The sequence below is a fragment of the Eurosta solidaginis genome, chromosome X, assembly GCF_040869045.1.
Source record: "Eurosta solidaginis isolate ZX-2024a chromosome X, ASM4086904v1, whole genome shotgun sequence".
Lineage (NCBI taxonomy): Eukaryota > Metazoa > Arthropoda > Insecta > Diptera > Tephritidae > Eurosta > Eurosta solidaginis.
In genome coordinates this window covers 173588730-173606359 of record NC_090324.1, presented here as the reverse complement: position 1 = coordinate 173606359, position 17630 = coordinate 173588730, and the positions used below count along the sequence as shown (strand labels likewise).

General features: G+C 37.9%; 1 pseudogene; it reads left to right on the top strand.

Moving 5' to 3' along the window:
- Window positions 1–12982: 12982 nt before the first annotated feature.
- LOC137235265 (epimerase family protein SDR39U1 pseudogene) lies at window positions 12983–13713 on the top strand (annotated as a pseudogene).
- Window positions 13714–17630: the final 3917 nt, after the last annotated feature.

The window sequence follows — 17630 nt, the reverse complement described above, 5'->3', positions numbered from 1 at the left end:
AAAATGAAAAAAAAATGCCATAATTCCATACCAAATACGAAAAAAGGAATGAAACATGGTGATTGGATAAGTTTTTTGACGCAAAATATAACTTTAGAAAAAACTTTGTAAAATGTGCGTAACTCCTACCATATTAAGTAGAAGAAAATGAAAAAGTTCTGCAGGGCGAAATCAAAAGCCCTTGGAATCATGGCAGGAATACTGTTCGTGGTATTATATATATAAATAAATTAGCGGTACCCGACAAATGGTGTTCTGGGTCACCCTGGTCCCCATTTTGTTTGATATCTCGAAAACGCCTTCACATATACAACTAAGAGTCACTCCCTTTTAAAACCTTCATTAATACCTTTAATTTGATACCCGTATCGTACAAACACATTATAAAGTCACCCCTGGTCCACCTTTATGGTGATATCTCGAAAAGGCGTCCACCTATAGAACTAAGGCCCACTCCCTTTTAAAATTATCATAAACACCTTTCATTTGATACCCGTATCGTACAAACACATTCTAAAGTCACCCCTGGCCCACCTTTATGGCGATATCTCGAAAAGGCGTTCACCTATAGAGCTAAGGCCCATTCCCTTTTAAAATACTCTTTAATCCCTTTCATTTGATACCCATGTCATAAAAACACATTCCGCGGTTATCGTGGGTTCATTTTCCTACATGGTAATTTTCCCTTATTTGACAAAGGATGAAGGAAAATCGTTCCAAAAAACATTACCCTTGGTATACAATTTGGACGATACTTCCCAATCGTATGTGATATGGAATTAAAAACCACTTATCACGAAACCAACGCAGCTATAATTATACTCAGATAAGCAGAGCTCACAGAGTATATTAATTTTGTTCGCATAATGGTATTCCCTAACGGTATAAACTAATCGAGATAAATTTAAACTTCCATATATCAAAATTAAAAATACACTCTTGGCATACGGCTCATAATTTCCACCTTATAGGAGTCATATATGAGTCTTTTATGATTATAGGTTTGGCTTTTCTCGAGGCACATATTTCTCACACATTTCGGACTCTTATCAGACTCATAATTAAAAGCGCTATTTCAGAGGCGATTAAAAAAAAAACTGATAAAGAAATGCGTTCAAATTTAACCAAATTTTCATATTAAAAAAATATTCAAATAAAACGGATTGGTAGCTGAAGAAAGATAGCAAAGGCAAGTTGCTCCACTTTTTAGTATTAGCACTTGTACGTATCCGTGAAAGAGACAATTTTGTCTCCAAAGCTCTCAGCTGAGTATGTAATGTTCGGTTACACCCGAACTTAGCCTTTCTTACTTGTTAAGAATACGCTAGTTAGAGGCTGTTTTTTAGTGTAAGTAAATGATTATTATTGTTTGCCTTACAGTGTAATAAATTGTTTACTAGTCTGTAAGGTTTTTGATTCTACTTCACCTCTAATGACATCAATTAAATTTATATACTCAAATTTTAAATTGAAGTGTTCACACTCTATGTACTTAACACTATCAAAGCTATTGAATTTATTATATTTTACATATTTCCATATTTTTGCATCTATATTTTCATAAGTTACATTGTTAATTTTTGTTTGAATTTTAAAAGTAACGAGATAAACTCCATTTACAATATAATCATCAATGTTATGGTTCCAGAGACTAAAATAGCATCATCCTTTATAACATAAATTTCTTTTTTTCCTCTCTTCTTAATACATTTAGTCCTCCTTTCTGAAATAATATCTGCTAAACAAGAATTTGAGGATTTAATTTCAGAAATACATTCACGATTTCGTTTTTATCAATTTTCACATGAACTTTCACATTTTCATATTTTTCAATAAACACCTCACCATCTGGCTAAGCTATCGCTCTTACTCCGAAAAATTTACAATTAAAAATAAAACCAATTTTGATTTTTGGCGACCTTTAAATTTAACAATTATTTCTTCAAACTGGATCTAGGTTTAAAAATTAAACACGTTGTTGTTGTTTTTGTTCCAATATATTTCGATCTCCAAACGAGATCGTCATCTGGGCCTACAATAATAAATAAATAAACACTTTATTTTACACAATTTATCTATATATATATATATAGATTTATATATATACTATAAAAGCGTGCAATTACTGGCATATGCTGATGACATTGATATCATCGGCCTAAACACCCGCGCTGTTAGCTCTTCTTACTCCAAACTGGAAAAAGAAGCAGTAAAGATGGGTTTGATGGTGAATGAGAACAAAACGAAGTACCTGCTGTCATCGAGCAAAGAGTCAGCGCATATGCGCCTTGGCAACCACGCTACTGTTTGCAGCCATAATTTCGAAATAGTAAAAGACTTCGTTTATTTGGGAACCAGCATCAACACTAGCAACAACATCAGCACTGAAATCCAGCGAAGAATCAATCTTGCCAATAAATGCTACTTTGGACTAGGTAGGCAATTGAAAAGTAAAGTCCTCTCTCGGCGAACGAAAATCATACTCTGCAAGTCACTTATCGTACCCGTCCTGCTATAAGGGGCACAAGCATGGACTATGACAACAGCAGATGAAGCGGCTTTGGGAGTGTTCGAGAGAAAAGTTCTTCGAAAGATTTGTGGACCTCTACGCGTTGGCGATGGCGAGTGCTGAAGAAGATTTAATGATGAGCTGTACGAGCTATAAGCAGACATCAATATAGTCCAGCGAATTAAAACGCAGCGGCTGCGCTGGCTAGGCCATGTTATGCGAATGAAAGATGATGCTCCGGCCAAGAAAGTGTTTCTATCGGAACCCGCCTATGGAAGCGGAGGTAGAGGGCGGCCCCCACTCCGTTGGAAGGACCAGGTGGAAAACAATTTAAACTCCCTTGATGTAACCAATTGGCGCCGGTTTGCGGAGCGAAGGTGCGACTGGCGCGCCTTGTTGGACGGCCAAAACCGTTTAGACGGTTAAGCGCCAATTAAGTAAGTAAGTAAGTAAGTACTAAGGGTTTCATTTGACTTGAAAAAAGTTTCATTTGAAATGAAAAGCGTTTCATTTGAAATGAAAAAAGTTTCATTTAAAATGAAAAAAGTTTCATTTGAAATGAAAAAAGTTTCATTTGAAACGAAAAAAGTTTCATTTGACTTGAAAAGCTTTCATTTGACCTGAAAATCCTATAGGGTCTTCACACTTTTTAAAAATTCTGTGAAATTCTTCTTCTGTTTTTATTTCTTGCGTATCAAAGAAATAACTGAGCCTTCTTTATTTTTTTTTTTCAAATTAAAAATTTTGTTTAAAATTTAACACATATATTCTTGCTACTTCTATTTTTTATTAGATTTTTTTTTAATTTTCTTTAAAACGAATCGGTTTGCATATTGTTTATTTTCAATTCCTACTTAGAAAAAAATCCTAAGCAAAAACTTTCGTTTTGTAATGTCCTTCATCATTTTGTTGATAACATATTCCACTCTATTTATGCATTAGCCGGATTGTTTTTTCTCCATGAATATTTGTAATGTCCTTCGTCATTTTGTTGATAACATTGCCCCCATGCTGATATTTGATTTGATTCTATTGTATTTGTGCTGCAATAGCATTTGAAATCCTTTATTATTTCAGGATCCTTTAAAATTCAACTTTTCCAGAATGGCAAGATTATTAATTTCTATACTTTGTTTTTAAAATTTCTTGGGCACGATCTCTGAGCAGCTAAATCTTTTAAGCAATATTTGCTTGGTCAGCAAATTTTATGCTTATTGCAGATCACACTGGCAGGATCGCCATGTAATATTAAAAAATATGAAAACAAATAACACCATTGAATGTCTGTAAATAATTGAATTTATTGAAGAAATTCTTTCTTTTATACACAATTTCTTAACCTACACATACATAATTATTCTAACATTAACAAACTAAAAATATGTACATTTGTAATAATGGTATGCAAAGTCAGCAGATTTATTTATGTAAAAATATAAGATAGTTGTGTGTGCATATTTTGGTGATTCACATTGACAAAGGCAACAATGTAAAATAGTTGTGTGTGAATATTTTGCTGATTCACATTGGCACACTAACACTGTCAGCTAGCCATTCCGATCAGCGCGTGCATTGACCGGCGTGACTAGTTGAACAAAATTATGAAGGTGTGAAGTGACATTGGTTTCGTATTCGGCATTCCACTGATGTTGACTTCCCGCTGTGTCGGGTCAATGTAATTTATGTAGTGTAAGAAAAATTGTAATACGACTGCACTATGACTGCGTGTGGCAGGTTTATAAAAATGCATTGGCATAGAAGTTCATAATGCATAATGCCGCAAATGCATTGCATAGGTGGGCGTAATGCATAATGCTACAATAACCCTCTCATTTTCAGCTCTTTTTAATAGGAAGCTCGATTTCCCTAGCCATAAATATTTGTAGTGTTTCTCTTTCTTTAATTTATATGCTGCCGTAATCAAAGCTCGATTAAAACCCATGAGCGCATAATTAATATATATTTTGTTATTGCTGGATCCATCAAACATTCGCGCTGTCAGCTTACGTGCTTTTGTTTTTCTCGCTGCCATAACTCTCTTCTTGGTCTCAGTTGAACAGAAATGCACGCATATAACATTGCGGGTGAGCGAAGCGTCATCTTTTTGCTTTATGCTTCTTACTATGCATTTTTCAATCTCAGATGGTGTTATTGAGATACCAAAGTGTCCACGATTTTCTGCATACATTCTTCCGCATTTTTGCTGTGTTCTTGTGAAATGCCAGCAATTTCAATCACATTGTTAAGTTCTCTCTGGTCTGTCCAGTTAAGCTTGCTCTCTAACGTAGTCAACTTTTCTTTTAATGCTTTGTTTTCATCAGCAAGCATACTCAGTGTGCTAAGCATTTCAGAGTTAACACTTCTGAGGGCAACTATCTCTTCATATAGCAGCTGAAGAGTTATTGGCTTTTTGCTGCTATTCGGTAATCCGCAAGGTTGTTTACCCGTAGATGCCTGAATTTGAGTTTTCATTTGATTGTTACTTTTATGTTTCATGCTAATCGCATTGGCATGTGTGTTACACTGAGCTGCATGTTGTTTTTGTTGCTCTGCACCTGCTGTAGCCGAATTAGTGTCAAGCGCAGTGGGAGTTGTGGAGGCGACAGGTGGATAAGAAACAGCTTCCCTTGGTGCCTGGGACTGCGTCTGCATCGATTTGCGACGGAAGATGGAACATCCCTCACATCTATAGTTAAAATTATTGGCTTTCTTGTATTCCACATAAGCCTTGTCCATCTTGGCGCACAAACAATTAAAAATGCACTTAAAATCTGCACAGGTGACTTTGGCCGGATCTGCGTGGTCAACTTTTTGCTTGCAAACTTGACAGCTCATAATTATTTATGTAAATTATTTAGTAAAAAAAAAAACTAAATCAGTTTTGTTTGGGCCCAATGCCTAACTTTTTTTTGATTGACGGCGCCCCTCCCTAACGTTTTAATAACACCTCCAGCCACCCACACTCTCACGCCGCCATTAGTGTGCATGCATGCACATGCATGTGTGTGTGCAGGTTGTCAGCACCCATGCACGTATATGTGGGGGTGAGTGTGTGTGTGGCTTTCCCCTTCTTAACACAAGATGACTTTTCGCGGCTTAGCGGTAGTCATCAACGGGACAACCGGGCTCTTTTATGATCGACCGCCAAGCAGTTCACGTCGCCCAGGATCACCATCGCCGTCATTTGTACGTAAAGGTAAATTCACAACATCACTGTACATTTTCTTTCAATTTAATTCAAAATAATATTATAACGAGGAAATCCTCTTTGCGTTTCTTTCTTTTATTCATCACGTGAATATGTGGATGACAGAGAGAGGGGCATGGAAGCAAAATTAAGACCAAATGGCCAAGTACCATTACCCAATTGGGGCGGCTATCTAATACGACCGCATACTATAGAATTTTGGCAAGGACCGAGGGATAGATTACATGATCGTATGCAATTACGACGTGGTCCAGGAGTTGAGAAGTAAATCGATGAAACATCATGACTGTAAAGCGAGACAGCCTACAATTGTAAGCCAAGACGACCGGATGACGCTCGTTATATGACAAGTCTATTGAAGCCCCTAGACGCCCCCCCCCCCCTATTCTAATAATATCATCTTTGTCGAGGTATGGGTTGAGTGACAGTATTTCACTCTTTCGACAAATTTGTTCTCTATTTTTCAATTCTGTACCGTAGAATCGTTTTTGACATACTTTTATTAACGCTTGAGTCGTTGCCTTAATTTCATCGGCTGAGATTATGCACCACTTTTCGTGGAACGAGGCTCTTGTTCTTGGGTGAGTTCTTTTATAAAATCTCCTAACATAGGATAGAACCTTCGAAGCCCTGGTCGAGAATGTCTAAATGATCTACCCTTGTCGTGGCATATGATTGTACCCTCTTCTCCTCAACGGACCTGTGGTATTCGATGTCTTGTGCTGGCCAGTGGGAATTGTCTTCTTGCAGCCAAGAAGGTCCCAGCCACCACAACGAATTGTTGACCATATCTGACGCAAGTAGTCCTCTGCTTCCTAGATCCGCTGGATTAGATTCCGAGTCCACGGGCAGCCAGTCCTTGCTACCGACCATGTCGATGATCTTAGTGATTCGTTGTGTGACGAAGGTTGAGCAGGAACAGGGCGGCTTTCTTATCCATGCGAGTACGATGGTTGAGTCCGTCCAGAGGTGAACTTTTGCTGGTCCCAAATGAATGTTTCGGAATATTGATTCCATGATTTCTGCGAGCAGCATGGCGCCGCAGAGTTCTAAACGTGGTAGCGAGATAGTTTTCACTGGAGCTACTCTGGTTTTTGCTAAAAGTAAGTGTATGAAAACCTGATCGTTTCTTTTCACGCGCGTGTATACCGCTGCCGCATATGCTTTCTCGGAAGCGTCACAGAAGGCGTGGATTTCTATGACATCTTCCGGTGTAAAATTTACCCACCGCGGTATCCTAATGTTATCTATTTCGCTATACTGTTGGGTGAAGTTTTCCCAGCGTTCTAAGGTAGTGTGGGAGACAAGCTCTTCCCACCCGGTGCCTTCTAACCACATATTCTGCATTAGTATTTTTGCCACTATGACCATTGGTGCAAGCCAGCCTAAAGGGTCGAAAAGTTTGGCTATAGCGGATAGGATTGCGCGTTTGGTGATGTTCTCGCCATTCTTTAGGCTCCTGCTTTGAAGTAAAACATGTCTGAGTGCGCGTTCCATCGTATTCCGAGTACCTTCTCCGAGCCAGCCTCTTCGTACGCTAGGAAATCCTCGCTGAGCATTTTGATGTCCACTTGCGCAATGGAAAGCCAGCTGAGTGTAATGCTTCGCGAATTTCGTTTCTTGCTCTGATGGTTGACGCTATTGTATGTCCTCCAGATAAACAGTCGTCATTCGTATATAACCAATGTTCGGCCTGGGTGCGTCGGAAACCGTCAATGGGCTGGCGCACACGGGTCGATCTCGGGATTGGTGTGGGTCACTCAAAATGAATAAAAGAAAGAAACGCAAAGAGGATTTCCTCGTTAAAAAATTAATTTAAAAAATTAGTTTAAGCACAAATCAGGCAGAAAAAATTTAACTAAAACAAGAAATCAAAGAATTAAGGAAAAATAATCATCAAAATAAAAACCAAACCCAGCAATGTAAACATTAGGGTGTTGAAAAAAAAATACAATTTTGTAAAACTATTGATTTTAAAATTATGGAAAGATCAAGAAAAATTAAGAGGCCCACTTGAGGACTTTAAAAATGAAATTAAAAATGTAGATGAGGAAAAAACCCTAGTATGGTTGAAAAAATGGTGGAAACTTATTGATATGCCTGGGGAACCAATAATATGTAATGTGAGAAACCCACCAGCACCAACACCCGAAGAATTATATAGGTACGAAGTCAAACTTATGGGAAGAACAAATTAATATAATGAAAAAAGAGAAAAATTTTTAATAAAAGAAAAAAAAACAAAAAAAAATTTTTTTTGTCTTCATATTGGGAAAGCCAAAAACAAAAAATAGAAAAACCAACGGCAAACGTTGTAAACTCAGTCCAAGTAGTAGATCGTACTGAGGCACTAGATACTATCAAAATCATGCTTCTAATAATCTGCGTAGTCAGTTGCATCAGTTTGTTTCTGAAACTCTACTCAACCCATAATAAATTCCTAAAAAAGCGATATACCAGCCGCGCAGACGGTTTAGATAAGGTTTAACTAAATTTTAACTACCATCCCCAATGGGCAAATGGGAAGATATCGTTAAACTACTCATAGAAGAAAAAACGATAGGAGAAAAATCTTACAAATGTATTAATAAAAATACAAAAGTTAAGACAGAAACAGTAGTAAAGCATCTTAAAATAATAGTTGAAGCATTTATCAAAATAGGAAAAATAATTCAACAGTTAAATGGTAAACTAGACGGCAATCAAAAAGACCAAGTATATCAAATTTTTTCAAGCATTAGAGACAAATAGGTGTCCTCACTGGCAAGATATGATATAGAATTCATAGTACCAACGAGTTTCAAGAAGGAAATAGAAATATACTATAGCACATTCCTTCTGGAGTCAGCATCCGATTTAGAAGAGGAACCAAAAGTAGAACAAAAAGAAGAAGAAAAACAGGAACAAAAGGAAATCTTAGCAGAGACGCCAGACTACCAAACAAGAAAAGACAAAATGGCTCAAACCACAGAAGAATTCTTAAAAACGACTTCGTCAATTCTACCTGAGTTTGATGGTAAACATGAGAACTTACATAGCTTCTTAGGCGCACTAGATATCCTAGAACAAATTAAGGATACTCACGAGACCATAGCGGTCTCCATGATAAAAACTAAGCTCAAGGGAACAGCTAGAAACCTTTTGAGCACTGGAAATTCAATACTAGCAATAAGGCTAAAGTTGGTTTCAGCAATTAAAGGTGAATCTGTAGAAGTTTTGACGGCAAAACTCCTAAACGTCCAACAGCGCAGAAAACAGCTAACCAGTACACTGCCGAAATCGAAAAATTAACAAAATCGTTGGAAGGTGCTTACATATCAGACGGTCTTGCACCTGATGTGGAAACCAAATATTCCTCACAATCAGCTGTAAAGGTTATGTGTAAGAACTCGGCTAACGAAAGAGTTAAACTTATAATGCAAGCAGGAACGTTCACATCTATGAACGAGGCTATTTCAAAATTCACGAATAGCTGTACTGAAGTCACGGGTAACCCAAATACAGTGTTACGCCTGACGTGCTCACAAGGTAATTACCGAGGTAACTTCCGAAGAAACTACCAAAATAATAATTATCGAGGTAAACAAAACCGAAGATATTATGGTAATACTAACAGATATAATAACAACAATAGTAATAGACAAAATAATAATTTCCAAAGACGTAATTTTGGAGGTCAGTCAAGATCATCCAATCAGAGTACACGAGCAATCTCCGTAATATAAACCAACAGGAAAACCTGCAAACTCCACTCCAACAGTAAATTCTAACGGTAATAAAATATGCACATTCAACTTGCATCTAAACAGCTACATATCTTCCAATAATATCTTCCCTAAATAAGTCAACTTCGACGTTCCTGATAGATACAGGAGTGGATATCTCAATAATAAAGAAGGGTCAAATTGACAGTAATGTAACAATAAATAACTCACAGATCACAGATTTAAAAGGTATCGACCGAGGCATAACAAGCACACTTGGAACAGTAAAAGCAGATCTAACAGATGATAGTATTTTAATAGGACACAAATTTCACATAACATAATGACACTTTAATCCCATCTAGAATAGGAAATGAGGATAAGAAAAAATTTCTCAGTAACATAGAGAATGGCAATATCATATTTAATAAGAAAATAATAATACACAAAAATAGATTTAAATTAGTAGAATAAAAATATTTTCAACCTACAAACACAAAATACAAAAAAAATACAAATTAATTCATACAAATTAATTCATACTTCACTAAATAAAAATAGAATGCTCATGCATTCTCAAAATGCATAAGCATTCTGAAAAAAGGGAGATGTAGTGTAAAAAGCCAATAATTTAATGCCAAATATTTAAATCAGTCTAAATGTTCATCAACACATAAATATGCATTTGATAATTATTACTGACATAGCCAGTCACACGATTTAACACAGGTGTGTATACAACACACAACCAAACAAATTTGAATTCCAGCAAATTTGCAAACATTGCATTTCCCACAGAAGTCACAGCTCAACACAGATGTGTAGGTACATATTTTGTATCGATTGGTATGTAGGTATGTAAGTACGTATGCTTAAGGTAGATATGCATGTAAGTATGTATGCTTAAATGTAAATATGTATGTAAGAATATGTTTAGAATAATTTAATATAAATAAGCTGAAATATTTGAATAAAGAGACATTCAGAATTCGCTCACTGATGTCAAAACTCATTTACCTGCATTTAATCTTTTATATATTATTTTTAATTAAATTGAAAGAAAATGTACAGTGATGTTATGAATTTACCTTCACGTACAAATGACGGCGATGGTGATCCTGGGCGACGTTAACTGCTAGGCAGTCAATCATAAAAGATCCCGGTTGTCCCGTTGATGACAACCGCTATGTCGCGAAAAGTCCTCTTGTGTTAAGAAGGGGAAAGCCACACACACACTCACCCCCACATATACGTGCATGGGTGCTGACAACCTGCACCCACACACATGCATGTGTACGAAATACATGCATGTGCATGCATGCACACTAATGGCGGCGTGAGAGTGTGGGTGGCTGGAAATGTTATTAAAACGTTAGGGAGGGGTGCCGTCAATCAAGAAAAAGTTAGGCATTGGGCCTAAACATGCCGTCCCCCTTGCGGTATGCAACCTCACAGTCCTCCAAGGATCACCGACCGTGAAGAAGAGGAAAATATAAAAAACGTATAATTAATTATAACTAATTTAACCTAACGACAGCCAGTCCGCCGGCTGGGCGGCACGCAAGATGGTTTTCATAGTATGCAAGCTTGGTTGCTGATGCCTCGGTCATTCGCCACTGGGCCCGTCATGGTTAGAAGTTGACGAGCCATGTTTGCCTAGAGCTAGGGATTGAGAAGAGAAGTAAGGAGATATACATGTTCGTATTTCTTGCCGTTTAAAGAAAGACTCCATTTTTTGGAAAAAAAAAATCGTACTATTTAAATGCACAATCTTAAATAAAATAAAAAGTGAAAAACCAAATAACCCTTAAGGCATACTAGATCAGCTGGGTCCCCGAAAGTACCCAGCCGAAGATCGTACTTTGCGCGAACAGCGCCCCGCAAGGTGGGGGCAAAACTCCCGGCGTTATCTCCTCGGAATAGACGTCGGCGCCGATAACAAGGCGGATAGGTGTAGAAGCATAAAAGTGTGGATCAGCCAGGCGAACATGTTCGTGGGGAGTCGCAATGCTGGCGTCGACACTATGCGAAGGGCTGACACGCTGAAAGTCCCGGATGCATACCCTATGGTTCGTCACCGTCCTGCTGTTTCCCGCGGAGTCGCACAAAACAGCCGACCTCTCCGGCAGCGTGTGTGATCGGAAGAGCTAAATCCTGCGCAAGCCTGCGATCGATCGTTGTGCGGGGGGAACAGGCGTCAGTAAGCGCATGAATGAGATGCAATCGCCCCCCGGCTTCCACCTTTACGATCGCAGTCGGCGAAAGGCTTGCCATCGGTCGCAGAGTTGGGCCCAAGGTAATGTTAATCATAGGAATATCGTTTCGAAATTCCGAATAGATAGATAGCTGGCGCGGCCGTGGGGCCAGTCTACGCTCTTGGTTGCCGTCGCTGTGGGAGGAGTCCGTCGTGCGGTGCAGCTGGCGTGGCCGAATAGGCGGTCTTCGATCATGACGGATGGGATGACTCGGAATGCGATGTTTATTTGGGAGCGGAAAGGCCGTGATTCCGCGCACCTCTGGCTGCGTTTCTCATGGGCTAACAGGGGTCGGAACGGCCGTGGTCCTGTGGTGGCGACTGTGTGATTGCTTCCGCCTGGCGATTTTCCGGTGCATCGCGATAAAATGCTGACTCAGAAGCGTGAATGGATAGCACTTCATCCGTATCTTCTCCTGCTTGATGGGACCTACTCTCTCTGGATGCCCATATCATTTCGCGCTCTTCCTCTTCCTCCTCTTCCACTTTCTGTGCCCAACTCTTATAGGGCTCTGGTTGTCGTGGAACATCTTCCATAGGTAAATGTAGTGTGGTGTGGTGTGGTCGGCCACATCGTCGGCACCTGCCATCGCTGGAACAATTTTTCGCGCGATGTACCATCGATAAACAATTTTGGCAATAGAATGATCTCGCGCAACCGTTGCAGAGGGGTCTTCGCCCTGTAGACGGCGCACGAGCGAATCGGAGGTCGAGCGTCACATAGAGAACACAGCTTGGGCTAGCGAGCGACCTGGCGTTCGGTTCTTTTACGCAAATCCATAAATGCGTGGCGAGTCATTCTATGCAGAGAATATGGAAGAAAAGAAAAGTAAACTCGTTTACTTATGATGACTGTGTCACGCGTTTGGTGGCGAGTGAGTCCGTTGCTGCGTGTGGGAAGATTATTTAAAGTGTCGATTGCCTAATCTGCTAAGGTTTTCTGACCTGACTTGGCAGATTGGCAAGGCTTGCTACACGACGGGTTCTATCTGCTCGTATAATTATGCGAAATGTTATATGCCACCCTGTCGCATGTTTCTTTTTTCAGCTGAGAGAGCTGATGTGAATAATTTGTAAAGTGAGAATATGTATGGATTTTTTTTTTGATCTAGGGCCGTGAAAGGAGCTGACTTTTTTATTTCGGGACCTTTTCATTTCGGGACTCTTTAATTTCAGGACTAGGATTTCTTTGTACCGATGCCTTAATCATGACTGTTGAAAACAACAAGTTCTGCCCCCGCCAAAAAAAAAAACCAAGCAATACCGACGGCAAAAACAAATAAAAAATCAAAAAAAAATGTATCCCGAAAGGTGTAAGGTCTGTAGTAAATTTTGCTGGACAAAATGTCTTGGATCACAGTCACCGATGGACAGATGGATTCAAACAAAAGGTTTGGACTTCACGAGTTAATACAAGCTCAGCATTAGTGAAGGCTATTGCTGCAGCACCTCATGTCAAAGCATTTGTTAATATATCCGGCGTAAGTCACTATAAGCCTGATGAAACTCATATCTACACAGAAAAGGATCAAGGACACGGTTTCGATTACATGTCGAAATTATATTTAGAATGGGAAAAGGCTGCAACATTTCCAGCTGCTGTAACTCATTGTAGAGGAATAAAAATACGCACGGGTGTGGTAACTGGACGTACTGGTATTATGATTGAGAATATTTGGCTTCCTTTTAAGTTAGGTGTAGGTGGTCCTTTGGGCAGTGGCAAACATATTTTACCTTGGATTCACGTGGATGATCTTTGTACGTGGATGATCTCTGTGGGCTGATAATACATGCAATCGAAAGTGACAACGTTGAAGGCGTACTTAATGGGGTTCCACCAGAAATTGTAATAAATGGTGAATTTTCAAAGGCGTTTGCTTCTGCTATGAATCGCCCTTGTCTCTTCGCGATACCCGAATTTATTGTGCAAACTATTTTTGGCAAAGTTCGCTCGGCTTGTGGCTTCAAATACAAATATCCAATAGCGAAGGATGCTTGTACGCAAGTTGTTCAAAAATTAGTTCATAAAATGTTATAAGAAAAAAATAACTTGGCGCATAATCATAGTCAAAATAAAACAGGTTCCAAACCCAGTCCCAGCCTTTTTGACAGATAGCTCATAGAAAATTATGTCAAAAAGCTGCAACTAAATCTAAAAGCCACTCCACCTCGACCACGTTTTATAACTCTCTAACAACTAAATTTGTACATCAAAATTGTGATATAACGAGTGAAAAAAATGCTTCGAATTGTATGGCCAATTTGGGCCAGTTAAAACCGTAAACCATATTTTTCGAGCCTAATCAATAAAGAGTTTAAGAGACGAGAATATTAACCAATTTTTTACAAGCTGCGGCCTTTTCATAATCATTTTTATTACCTTAAAAAAAATTGTTTCCAGTGGAAACTAACGAATTTTGAGAACCGGCATAGGCTGCACCATGATTCAATTACAAGGGGTTTGTTCTCCAATGATGAACGAGCTTTGACACTCCCAAATTAAAATCCGGACAGGTTGCTTTTATCAAGTAAAGAAAACGGGGCATACTTCAATCCCCTTCAGGAAAAATGTAGCAGAAAAGCAGCTTTAGTAGTACATTAGTAGTGATCATAAATTTCTAAATGCCAACATGTTTGGAGGGAAATGATTCGTTTTCTACTAAAATATTCCGTGAATTGATAGGGATTTGTACTCTTTCAGAATTTGTTTAAAGAGCGCCGTACGTTAGAATTTTGTTCCAAATACCCCAACCGAAAGTTCGTTTCAAAAAGACTCCCTACGTGAGCATAAGCTCAATGTATTTTGACATAACGAATTTAATAAAAGGCTTTCTGAGATAAGGCGTTCTTTAATATGATTCCAATATAGAGCGCTTTGTAATGAGAAATTTTTCCTCCCCTTTTTTTTTAATATTTTAAGATTGGACGATTTTGAACAGGCTCACTCTACTCAGCAGCCACACTGAATTGAAAAAAATAAGGGAAAATGGCTTATAGTTTTAGAGCTTTATATCCTGTCCTTGCTTTGACAGAATAGTTAAACTTTTGTGCGGTCCTGCTAAACAGGGAGTATTCGCCTTTTTATTCAGAGATTTTGGAAAGATCCCGTCCGTTTAAGTATTCGTGGAAATGTTCCGGATTAACCGTTAATTTAGAATATTCGGAATACGTTCTTTTATACTACCTCACGAGGTCCGAATATGCAAAATATTCCAACTATAAACCGATTCTCCAAATTCTCAAATGGAGGCGAATGTTCCGAACATACGGAATTAGTAGAACAGAAGGTCGACTTTTAATACGCGCCCAAAAATATTTCTTAAATCTATCCAAAAAAACAATGTTTCCACGCTGCATGCAGTTGGATAGCATTTATGCCTGCATGCATTTCCTATCACTCAAAATTACTGAGCTATGAAGCTGAATGCTTAGCACTATTAAAATTATTTGCAAGTTTTGGGGGTTTTAATCCGAATTTTGAATGGTCAAGTGCTGTTCTTTCAAATTCGGATTGAGTTGATTACGATTTCTAAAAATCTAAATAATGTAGAACTAATTTCGAATTAAATGAACCTTTTCGGTGTTTGTGTCATGATTTTAACACTAATTCCAGTTCATTTTATATAAAGGATTTACTTTTTACCATAAAGAAAACTGTCCCATCCTATCTTAACTCGTAACAAAAACAAATAAAAACAAGTAAGGAAGGGACTGTCTTCGGCTGTGCCGAAGACTTCATACCTTTCATGAATGGGGCTGAACAATAATATTATCCCGTTCGTAAGCTCCAAATAATCGGATGTATAAGATCAGAAATATAAGGAAACAGATGTACATACCTAAACGATTTTTAAGATAAATATAAAATAAATAAAATAATTTAAAAAAAATGTTTAGTTAAACGGATTTATTGAAAACAATATTTACATGAAGTAATAATAATGCGAAAAGTTAGAAAATAATTAGGTAGGTCTTAGGTACTACAAATCACACTCCTTATCAATCTAGGGCGTTGGTCAGACAATTAAGAAAAACCGTTGGGCGCAACGATTTTTTTTTTCTTATTATTGCATTGCCATCGGGTTCTGAACTATATTCCAAGATTCAAGCTTGTGGCTTATCGGGAAGTTACTTAAATTTCAATTACACAATTCGTTCACAACGGCCGTGCACGCGGCCGTGCGGCCTGCCTCTCAAGTCAAGCTAAATAAAACCGTTTAAAAATGGCAAAAAACCTCCTTATCTGAACGATCGGTTGTATGGGATATATATTATATATAGCTCCAATCGAAGTGATGTTTACAGGAAATCTTCTATGATACATTAGAATATATATCACGAAGTTTCACGTTTTTATATTGGAGACTAAGGGAGAAATGGCCAAAAATATTTCTATCTGAAGGATCGGTTGTATGGGATAGGTATATACTATTTACATATAGCTCCTCTCAAAGTAATTTTTTCAGGAAATCTTCTATGATATATTAGTATAAATATCACCAATTTTAACGTTTTTATATTGGAAATTAAGGGAGAGATGGCTAAAAATCTTTATATCTGAACGATCGGTTGTATGGGATATATATTATATACAGCTCCGATCGAAATGATTTTTTCATGAAATCTTCTATGACATATTAGATTAAATATCACCAAGTTTAACGTTTTTATATTGGAAATTAAGGGAGAAATTGCCAAAAATCTTTCTATCTGAACGATCGGTTGTATGGGATATACTATATATAGCTCCGATCAAAGTGATTTTTTCAGAAAATCTTCTATGATATATTAGAATGTATATCACCGAGTTTCACGTTTATACTTTTTAAATTGCGGCAGGAATGACCAAAATCGTCTTATCTGAACGATCGGTTGTATGGGAGATATATGCTATGGTGGTCCGATCCTACCGGATCCGACAAATGTCTAATATAATACAAAAATACATCTTTGTGCCAAACTTCATTGAGATATCTCAAAATTTGAGGGACTAGTTTGCGTTCAAACAGACAGACGGACGGACAGACGGACATGGCTATATCAACTCAGTTCGTCGCACTGATCAATTCGGTATACTTAATGGTGAGTCTATCTTCTATATTTCTCAACGTTACAAACATCGGACCAAAGTTAATATACCATTTCACGTTCATGAAAGGTATAATAAAAATTTTACGGAATAAAAATTTTCACTTAACAATGTAGTATATTTATGATTTCTAACTATTGTGTATAATACATAGCTGATGATTTTTATTCTGTAGCTGAGCAGTGTTAGATCCAACGCTTATCAACCCTCCGCTTATCAACAACTCGGCAAAAGCAAATCCGTGCGTAATGCGGATGCGCCCCTCGCGTCAGTTGGGTTGGCTTTGGAGGTTATTAATCCGTTGGGTATTATTATTATTATTTTTATACCTCATACCCCATTTTAACGGTTACCAAATGCTTACATATATAGCATATATTGTTGTCTGAAAAAATCATAGAGATCAGTGGTATATATCTCATACAACCGATTGTTCAGATAAGAAACTTTTGCCAATTTCCGCCCCATTTTAACAACTAGAAGCTTCAAATTTCACCAAATGCTTACGCATATAGCATATATTGTTGCCTGAAAAATAATAGAGATCGACCCCATATAAACTGTCATTTTTGCCCCTTTTGTACGGCTAGAAGCCTCAAATTTCATCAAATGCTTACGTTTGCGTCATATATTGTTGAAATACGAGATTCGTAGTCATATTTTTTACATGCAGACCACAAAAAACGTGAAACTTTGCATCCTCAGAAAAAGTACCTACCTATTTTATAAGCTTTTATTTAGTTTCACTTGGCTGTTTTCTGTAACCAAATTTTGCAAGTTAAATTTGATACACTTCCCGGTGTCCGATTGAGCTGAAATTTTGCACGCATGTATAACTGCGATGACAATGCAATACTACTTTGCGG